Here is an 11,191-nt window from a genome sequence, read left to right as displayed (position 1 = left end):
ATTGTATGTCAATTACACCTCAATAAAGCTGTAAGAAAATCAACCAATATACTTTATCATCTCAGGAGAACTGAAAAGAAAAATAAATCATCATTTCAAAAGTTGCAGAAAGAGCATTTGACAAAATTTAACACCCATTCATGATAAAAGCTCTCCACAAACTTGAAATAATGGGAAACTTCTTGAATATGATAAAATGTATAAAAGAAAATCTACGGCCAAATCACATTTAATGGTGAAATGTGAAGGCAAAGATGCCTGATCTTATTGCTTCCATTCAGCACTGAACTAGAATATTCTAACCCAGGTAATACAGCAAGAAAAATAAATAAAAGACATGAAGATTGGAGAGAACATGGTAAGCTGTAATTATTTATAGATGACATGACTAGGAATTCTGAAAACTCTGTGGAAGAGAGAAAAGAAAATTCCTAGAAATAATAAGAGAATTTTGCAAGGGGTAGCTAACACAGGAGTTTGGAGTTTTCAATTTCTTTCCTAGAACAAGTTTTACATAATGGGAGGCATTGTGATAGCCTGAATTATTGCTTGATATTCACTTCCTCTCCCTCAATTCCATGGGAGAAATATACTTCCCTGCTGCTTTGATGTTAGACCTGACCATGTGACTTGTTTTGGTTAATGAAATGTTGGCAGACATGACACAGGAGAATCTTGAAATGTATTTATGCAGTTGTGCTTGTTACCTGGAGCTCCTGCTGTCACCATGAGAAAAGCATGCCCAGTTTGGCACACTAGTCCCAGACATAAAATGAGAGAGACTTGCAGAAGAGCTGCCCTATGCAGGTTGTCCTAGTCAGACCCAGCCTAGATTAGACAATCCCAAGTCAACCCCCAGATGCATAAACTAAATACATGCTTATGCAACTGAGAATTTGTGTTGGTTGTTACACAGCAATAACTAACTGATTTCCAGATTATCTGCCTGGCTAAATGTTACAGAGAATTTTAGTATTCTCCAGAAATAAACTATATTCAAGCAAAGAGATAAATGTATATTGTGGAGTAAAGAATAAAATGGAATCAATAGAATCTATGGTCAACAGATTTTCAACAAGGGTGTCAAGAATATTCAATATGAAGAGAATAGTCTTTTCAACAAATGGTGCTAGGACAACTAGATAGTGACATGTAAAAGAATGAAGTTGAACCCTTACCTCACACTATATACAAAAATTAACTTGAAATGCAACAATGACCTAAATATAAGAGCTAAAACTATAAAACCCTTAGAAGAAAATATAGAGATAAATCTTCATGACGCTAGATTTGGAAAATAATTCTAGTTATAACACTGAAAGCATAAGCAACAACAACAAAAATAGACAACCTCGTCTTTACCAAAATTTAAAATTTTTGTATTTCAAAGGATGCCAAAGTGAAAGGACAACTCACAGAATGGGGGAAAATATTTGCAAATCATATATCTGATAAGAGATTTGTATCTAGAATACATAAAGAACTCTTACAACTCAATCGTAAAAAGACAACCAAATTTAAAAATGGGCAAAGATCTGAATAGACATTTATCCAAAGAAGATAAACAAATGGCCAATAAGCACATAAAAAGATGCTCACGTCATTAATCATCAGGGAAATGCAAATCAAAACCACAATGAGATATCACCTCACACAGAGTAAGATGCCTAGAATCAGAAAGTCAGATGACAAGAGTTCGTAACGATGCGGTAAAACAGAATCTTGGTACACTAGTAGTGAGAAAGTAAAATGGTACAGCTGCTTTGAAAAACAATCTAGCAGTTTCTTAAACATTTAAACAAAAATACCATATGACCAAGCAATTCTACTCCTAGAAAAATGAAAACATATGTCCATGCAAACACTTATACATGAATGTTTATAGCAACATTATTCATAATAGGCAAAAGGTAGAAACAACACAAATGTCCATCAATGGATGAATGGATAATTAAAATGCAAAATATACATACAATGGACTATCATTTGGCCAGAAAAGGGAATAAAGTACTGATATATGCTACAAGTTGGATGCACCTTGAAAAGAGCATGCTAAGTGAAAGAAGTCAGTCACAAAAATCCATGTGTTATATGATTCTATTCACATGAAAGTTCAGAATAGGGAACTCTATAGAGACAGTAAATTAGTGCTTGCGTAGGGCTGGTGGTGGGAGGGATGGGAGAATAGGGAAGTGATACCTAAAGGGTACAGGGTTTCTTTCTGAGGTGATAAAAATGTTCTAAAATTGACTGTGGTAATGGATACGTAATTCTATGAATATACTAAAAGCCACTGAATTGTACACTTTAATAGGTAAATTGTATGGTATATAAATTATATCTCATTAAAGCTATTTTTTAAAAGAATAAAATAAAAATTATTCTCATCATGATAAAAAATTTTAGCTATTTTTCTAATTAACTAAGGAAAACTTTATGAAGAATTTGGGATTTCAGACAGGTCTTAAAAAGCTGAAAACAGAGGATTTGATAGATAAGAATCTAGAAAGTAAGAATAACTTGATTGGCAGAGGAAGAATAGTGTTCTGGACATGCCTCAAAGGCAAAGAAACTTTGGGGATTTGTGGCAGTGAAGAAGGGAAATGATACAGAAAAAGCAATGCTCTGGTTTTATCCTAGCACTAACCACACTGTTGTGTGGTTATCTCTTTATAATTCCATTCAAATTCTGTCTCCAGAAATTGATCACTTGTTTCAACAAGGATTATGCTCTTGTTAATCAACAAAGCAGAAGGTCTTGACACATTATTACTCAATTTCTGTTCCTGTGAAGCTTGAGGGAAAGCTCAGGGATCAGACAGAAGGTATGTCTTGAACATATTACTTACTAATTTAAATACTGAAAAATTTAATGATTTTGATGTAGTTTTGAAAAAGCCCAATATTAAAATTACTATACAAAACCATGCATCTGATTGTCATGTGTTGATGTCTGATTCAGTATGGCAGATTGAGCATATTGTTTGGCTCTCCTTGTTCTCAAGATTACTCTGAAATTTCAGTAAAAAGTATAATAAAAATAATAAATCCATGGCAGCACTGAAAATGAGTGAGTATATCATGTACATACTAGAGATTTTTATACATTTCAAACAGATAGAATTTGAATGGATCATATTAATGGAAAGTCAACAGCAAAGGAAACTACAGAGCTACAGTGCACTAGGGAGCCATCTTCTTTGAAGAGCCCCAAATAGAGCTCTAGGCTCCAAGCTCTGTTTGGAATTTGAATCAATCACTAAAGGGTTTAACTAAGAACACTTTGGACCAGTTGGCCTCTCTCCCCTCCAGTCTAGTAGTTAGCTAGAACTTTTGACCCCAGTTAGAACCTCAAAAATTTTCCTAGGCAGGCTCCAAGATGTTGGTCTTGTAGTTGGGAAAAAGAGATAGAGCAGATCCTAAGAGAAATTCAGATCTATACAATAGATCTAGAATAAGGCAGTTTTTTGTTTGTTTGTTTTGGTTAATTGTGAGGGTCTCAAGCTACCTTGCTTGCTCCTTAAAACATCCTTCTAGGAGGACTTCCAAAAGACGTGGGGTGGGGAAAGAGGTAATGAATGGTAGGGAAAAATAAGAGAAAATTTTCCTGAATTAAAGGCAATTTTTAGTCTTCAAATTGAAAGTCCCACTAAAGGTCAAGGAGAATAAATGGAAAGAAGGAAAAAGACACACACTTATTCACATCCTGGTGAAATTTTAAAACTTTTAGGGTAAAATTCCTTATAAAAGTTTACTTATAAAAGAAGATGAATAAGATTAGTATCAGATGGTCCCATCAGTGGTAATGGATGCCAGAAGCCAAAGGAAAAATACGTTTAGAGATATGACAAAATGGTTTGGAATCCAGAAATTTTTTACTACCCAATTTTATCAGTCAGGTATGAATAAAACCAAGCAATTTTCAGATGTGCATGCACTGAAGAATTTACATCCCATTCATCATTTTCTGAAAAAAAAATATCCTGAGGATATACATAGGCAGAGTAAAATCAGGGATGCAAGAAGGAGAAAGTCATAAAAAAGTTAAAAAGAAATAACAGGAGTGGAACCAAAATAGTAATACAATGAAAATAAATCTCAGAACGATGGTCATGCACTTATAAATGAATAAATTTACATTTCCACAGAAGGTCAGAAGGCTCTAGGAACCATATTTTCAGGATAAAAGTATATCCCACTAGAGAATTTCATTTTAAAATCCAGAAAATTTTAAAAACATAATAAAGCTAATTACCTCTTTGGCCAATGGGAAGAAAACAATTGGAAACTCCAGCAAAAACTTCTCACGTGTGCATGAAAATAATGATCCAAATAGGAAGCTAACGAAAATGTGATGTGATTTAGAGCAATTGGTTGATGTAAGAAAATTAATTTGAACTTTGCTCTTGAAACATTATCCTTAGAGGAATACATAGATAACAGCATTGGTTTAGAGTTTCTCCTCTATCCAATCATGCTACCAGTTTGAGAAAATTTACTCAGTAATAGTTTCACAAATTGTGGTTATAGTACTAGAATCAACCTACAGACTGTAAATGACATAACCTTGCCAATGAAGAAGCAACGACAAAAATTATGAAAAGAATAGGTGAGAAGAGCAGAGCAAAAAATTGTAGGAGAGCTAACTGCCCAATTTTCCATAATTAACATAATTAGATAATATCTAAATGGGTTAATTGAGAGATTTAAATCTGTTAACAGTGAGAAAGTAACTATAAGTACTCAAATAATAATATCAAGAAATGAGGGGTGGGCGAGCCCAGTGGCACTGTGGTTAAGTTTGTGTGCTCCACTTCAACGACCCAAGGTTCACAGGTTTGGGTCCCGGGAGCAGACCTACACATTGCTCATTAAGCCATGCTGTGGTGGCGTCCCACATACAAAATAGAGGGAGATTGACACATAGGTTAGCTCAGGGACAATCTTCTTCAAGCAAAAAGAGGAAGATTGGCAACAGATGTTAGCTCAGGGCCAGTCTTCCTCACCAAAAAAAAATAATAATAAATAAATAAATAAGAAATGGGACATGAAGTAGGGAAAGAAAGGGAGATGTACAGAAAGTACACCAAATTCCTCATCTTTTATGGTGAGAGATTGTCTAATAATGATAAATCAAGAAATATAAGTATATTACTTAGAGTGCCAGTGGCAACCAATGGAAACATTTAAACAGAAATGTCTGAAAGTTAAAGGTTAAATTTCTGGGAAGTGCAAGTGAGACCAAGAGTGGAAAGAAAGGAGAGGCTTTTACTTTTCTTTCTGTATCTTTCTCTACTGTTTGAACTTTTCATTTAAATTATTTATTTTCTTAATACAAAAATAATAGTGTTTTGTCCCTCTTTGAACTTTGTTTTTCCAGTGTAGGCGCATAGTTGTCATACAAAATGGGAAAAAAATTTCTTAACTGAATCTAATTGTCTAGATGAAACTGGTGGGTTGCTCCTTTATACACTGGAATATAGTGGTGAACAAGACAGATTTGCTTTCATGGAGCTCTTTGCTTTCATGGAATTTAGAGTCTGTGTGGAGGAAAGAATAAATAAACAGATAAACAGACAATATAATTTCAAAAAGTTCTCATCACTATGAAGAAAATGAGTTTAATGTGCTAGAATGACTGGAGTGGGGGTGACTAGTTAAGATTGGGAGAGGGGAGAACAAGAAAGACCCCTTTAAGGAGAAAAATTTCAACCCAAATCCTGAGTGAGAAGATCTGAAGTGGAACATTCCAGATGGATGGAAGAGCAAACACAAAATCTCTAAGAATGGAAAGTGCTTAGGGAATCCAAGGACAGAAAGATGACCAGTATCACTGGACCAAAGAAAGGGAGGAGGATAAGAAGTGGAGTTGCTGTGATTACTAAAATTTAGTATAATTCTGTGCTGGTGTGTCGCCTTGTGACTTAATAAGATTCTGGTGAGACAGATTATGTTTTGTGATAGAAAGGACAAGATGGGATTTGGGGAGCATGCTAATCTCATTAGCAACATGAATACTATAAATTTCTAGGATACAGGGATTAGGGACCTGTCTGATTTATTCAGCACCATATCTCCAGTACCTGGCTCATAGTAGGCATTCAATTAATGTCGATTAAATTAGGGAATTTGAAAATCATCTCTGAAGTGTATGTTTTAATTTTATATCATAATTTTGGGGCCACTTGCTACATTTCACCTATTCAAAAACCTTATACTCAGTTTCTTTCTTATGCCAGATACTGTGCTGAGTATTAGAGATACAAAGATAAGAGTCTGTCCCACTCTCAGAGAGCTGATAGTATACCTAATTTATTATGGTTTATATGATAATTGTAGCTTAAAAACATTTGTACAATGACTATAGGTATCATTAACAAATTATTCATGACATATAAAAAGTTATCCTGCTATGAGAAAGGCACTTTAATGAATTACAAAAGGGAGGGGTCTCAACTGGTGTAATACTTGTGTCCATTCTATTTCAGGATTGAATTTGGGCCATTATTTAATCATTTCCCACAGTACAGCACACTCAACAGTCCTCATTGCTATGCTCACAAAGCAATATTCATTTCCAACTGTAGTTGGGCTGCCAGCTGTCTGAAAAGCTAGAACTTTTTTTTCTTAATCAAAGTCAATGCAGAATGTGATGATTTCATTTTAAAATAAATTTAGATACCCATAAATAATTTTTTTAATTTTGGTGCAGCTGGTCTGACCACCCTCATGAAATGATTTTGAAATTCACTTTAATCCTTGCCTACTTATAGAATCAGAGAAAGAAGAACAAAATTTCATTCATTCAAAATTAGCTAAGGCTTCAAAGAGGTTGTATATATGAACATCTCGAGATGGTAACATAAGTAGGATGAGAAGAAAGAGAAATGTTGAAATCTCAAATAATAGATATTTGTGCTCACAATGTTTTTATTTTTAAAATATACCTTTAAATATCATAAGCGTTGGAAGATTATACCACCCTCCAACAAATTGACACAGTTTTTACAGATAGAAGGGAAAGTGTTAAAACATGTCTAGGGGAAACATTTGCAACATGGTTAAAAAGTCACAAAAATGCAAACGTCATTTGATCTAGAAGTTCTTTTAGAGCTATATCTTAAAAGCTTCCTAAACTTATCCATCAAAGAAACTTTAATGATTTGAGTAGATGTGATTTTCTCCCACTCCCACATGACTTTCCACTTATCCACCCTTGCTAGCTTCCCCACTCTCAAATGGCCTTCAAGCTGACAGCTTGAAATTTCTTTGAAATTCCAGTTTTATTCTTAAAATGTATGCATGTTTTGCAATTTACTCCACTACAAAACTATATATATTAAACATAATGACAATAAGTTTATTCTATAATTTCCCATGAAATAAGGACACCTGGGAAAATGTAACCTCCATTTGATTAGAACCAGAATAAGAATACAATTAGGCAAGTGCACAAAGATGTGCCATCAAGGATGGAAATGGCAATGCTCTTATAATTGAGATAAATCCTAAACAATGCAGATCTGCCAAAATAGATGATTGGTCCAATAAATTATCATAGTGTGGAATTCTACACTCCTATTAAAAACTTTAGTGAGAAAGTATATTAATTAAAAAGATAGGTAGACAATCGTGACACAGTATCCAGATAAAAAAATAAATAAGAAAATTTAGAGAACTTATTCCATTTTTATAAGTATATTTGCCTGTATGTGTCTGTGTATTTTCCCAATTTAATATGTATATATATATTTTTTCACAATTAGAATATTTTAGTAGAACCCATATCAAGAGAATCAAAGTGAAAACATTTTAAAGTAGGAGTGACATCAGCAACATGGCAGGGTGAGCTCTTCCCTTTATCTCTCCCCCTTGAAGGACAACTAAATGGATATTCATTGACCAACAGAGGATACCCACACAACACAACAGGACACCTGAGAGACCCATGCAGCTATACATCTGAAGGTGGATGGACTGGCCCCTGAGAAGTGGTGGAGATAGTTGAGCACTCCCCAGCACTTCCCAAGCAGCTTTGTGCACACGCACAAATGTTTTCCAGCCAGTGTGAGCACCCATAGTACCCCTGCAACCCCAAAAGTGAGAATGTGCCTCAGTACAACTGTAGGAAGAGGCAGCGGCAGCAGCAGCCCTGAGCCAATACATGATTGTTTTCCAAGCTGGTGGGAGAGCCTACCGCACCACTGTAGTCCCAAGGAGTCACCCAGGCTCAGTCCCCATGAGGAAGTCCCACACACAAAGCACAGGAGACAGCATGACTGTAAGAGGTGTTGGCAGATCTATGCACCCAAGTGAACACTTTCCTGGCTGGTAAAAGCACGCATAGTAGTGCTGCAGCCCCACAAGTGGAAACACGCTTTGGCACAACTGTGGGAAGAGGCAGCAGCAGTCCTGAGACTGTGTGTGAATGCTTTCCTGGCTTGCAAGAGAGCCCACTGTACCGCTGCAGTCCCAATGAATGGCCCAGGCTCAGACCCTCTGAAGAAGTCCCACCAAACAAGCACAGTGGTCTACACAACTGTAAGAAGAGGGGGCAGCAGATCTACACAACATGCTAACACCTTCCTGGCTGGCACAAGTGCCCACAGAACCCCACAACATCTAGCAGACAGGTGAGATCAGAAACACTGCTTTTGCTTCCCCCCAGTGGTAGCAGGTGGAATCTGTGACCTGAAACTACCACAAATGCACTGGCAAATGATTAGTTCATCTAACACCATGAGAAACTACAGCAACAATTCAGAGAAGAAAAAAAATGACAATTCTCCAGAAACCAACCCTGAAGTCACAGAAATTCACAACCTAAATGACGGAGAATTCAAAATAGCCATCATAAAGAAACTCAGTGAGTTCCAATAAATTCAGAAAGACATTTCAATGAGCTCAGGAATAAAATCAATGAGAAGAAGGAATACTTCACCAAAGAGATTGAAACTGTAAAAAAAAAAACAGTAAAGATTCTAGATATGAAGAACACAATTCATGAAATAAAAAATAATCTAGAATGCCTAAAAACTAGAGTTGATGTTATGGAAGGAAGAATTAGTGATTCAGAGGATAGAAATATAGAAATGCTACAGGTCTAGAAGGAGAGAGAACTAAGATTTTTTTTTTAAATGAAGGAATTCTTCAAGAAATATCCAACTTAATTGGGAAAAGAAACATAAGGATTAAAGGTATTCAAGAGGGAGAAGAGGGGGCGAAAGGAGCAAAGAGCTTGTTCAAAGAAATAACAGCTGAGAACTTCCTAAACCTGGGGAAGGAACCGGACTTACAAATACTTGAAGTCAGTAGAACTCCTAATTACATCACTGCTAAAAGACCTTCTCCAATGCATATAAAAGTAAAACTGGCAAAAGTCAATGACAAAAAATTAAGGGCAGCAAGGCAGAAGAAAACAATCTATACAGGAAGCCCTATCAGACGTTCAGCAGATTTCTTGGCAAAAAAAGTTATAGGATAGGAGAGAATGGAATGATATATTTGAAATACTGAAAAACAAAAACTTTCAGCCAAGAATATTTTATTCAGTGAAACTATCCTTCAGATATGATGGAGAAATAAAAGCTTTCCAAGATAAACAAAAGCTGAGGGAGTTCATCACCACTAGACCTCCCCTACAAGAAATGATTAAGGATGCCCTCATACCTGAAACAAAAAGGGAAAGGTCTACAAAGCTTGAGCAAGAAGATAGATAGACAAAATCAGAAAATTGTACCTCTCTCTCAGACAGGGAAGTAATACTTAATTACAACATAAAAGATAAAGGAGGGCCAATCCCTGTGGCCTAGTGGTTAAGTTTAGTGTGCTCCACTGTGGCAGTCCGGGTTTGGTTCCCAGGCATGGACCTACACTGCTCTGTTAGCAGCCATGCTGTGTTGGTGGACCACACACAAAAAAATAAAGAAAGATTGGCACAGATGTTAGCTCAGGGCAAATCTTCCTCAGCAGTAATACTAATAATAAAGATAAAGGGAAGGAAAGAATCAAAAGTAACTATAAACACTTCAACTTAGTCACAAACTCACAACATGAAACAGAATAGTTTTTGACAACAATAACTCAGACAGGGAAGAGGAATGGGATGGCATATGCTTAGGCTAATGGAGATAAGAAACTACCAGAAAATGGACTATCTCATCTACGAGATCGTTTACGCAAACCTCATGGTAACCACTAAACAAAAATATCAGAGCAGAGCCACAATTCATAATAAAAGAGAAAACTGAGAAAAATCTCGACAGAAAACCACCAAAATGAAAATGGCAGTCAAAAATACAAAGGAAGAGAAACAGCAGAAACATAGATCAACCAGAAAACAAGAGATAAAATGGCAGTATTAAGCCCTTATATATCAATAATCATTCTACACGTAAACAGATTAAATTCTCTAATCAAAAGATACAGAGTAGTTGGATGGATTAAAAAACAAGACCCAACAATATGCTGCCTCCAGGAAAGACATCTCAGCTCTAAGGACAAACAGGCTCAGAATGAAGGGATGGTAAATAATGCTCCAAGCTAACGGTAAACATAAAAAAGCAGGTGTTGCCATACTTATATCAGACAAAGTAGACTTCAAGGTAAAAAAGACAATGAGAGATAAGAGGGGCAGTATATAAAGATAAAAGGGACATTCCACCAAGAGGACATAACATTTATGAATATATAGGCACCTAACACAGGAGCACCAAAGAACATAAAGCAACTATTAACAGACCTAAAGAGAGAAATTAACAGCAACACAATAATAGTAAGGGACCTCAACACCCCACTTACATCAATGGATAGATCATCCAGACAGAAAGTCAACAAGGAAATAGTGGGTTTAAATGAAACACTGCATCAGATGGACTTAATAGAGAGCATTCCATCCCAAAACAGCAGACTATACATTCTTCTCAAGTGCATATGGAACATTCTCAAAGACAGACCATATTTTGGGAAACAAGTCAAGGCTCAATAAATTTAAGAAGATTAAATCATATCAAGTATCTTTTCTGACCACAAGCTATGAAACTAGAAATCAACTACAAGGAAAAAATTGGGTACATCACAAATTTGTGGATACTAAACAACATGCTACTGAACAACTATTGGATCAATGAAGAAAACAAAGGAGAAATTAAAAAATTCCTGCAGACAAACAAAATGAAAATCCAACATACCA

The sequence above is a fragment of the Equus asinus genome, chromosome 12, assembly GCF_041296235.1.
Source record: "Equus asinus isolate D_3611 breed Donkey chromosome 12, EquAss-T2T_v2, whole genome shotgun sequence".
NCBI classification, from domain to species: domain Eukaryota; kingdom Metazoa; phylum Chordata; class Mammalia; order Perissodactyla; family Equidae; genus Equus; species Equus asinus.
This window is presented reverse-complemented; position numbering follows the sequence as displayed.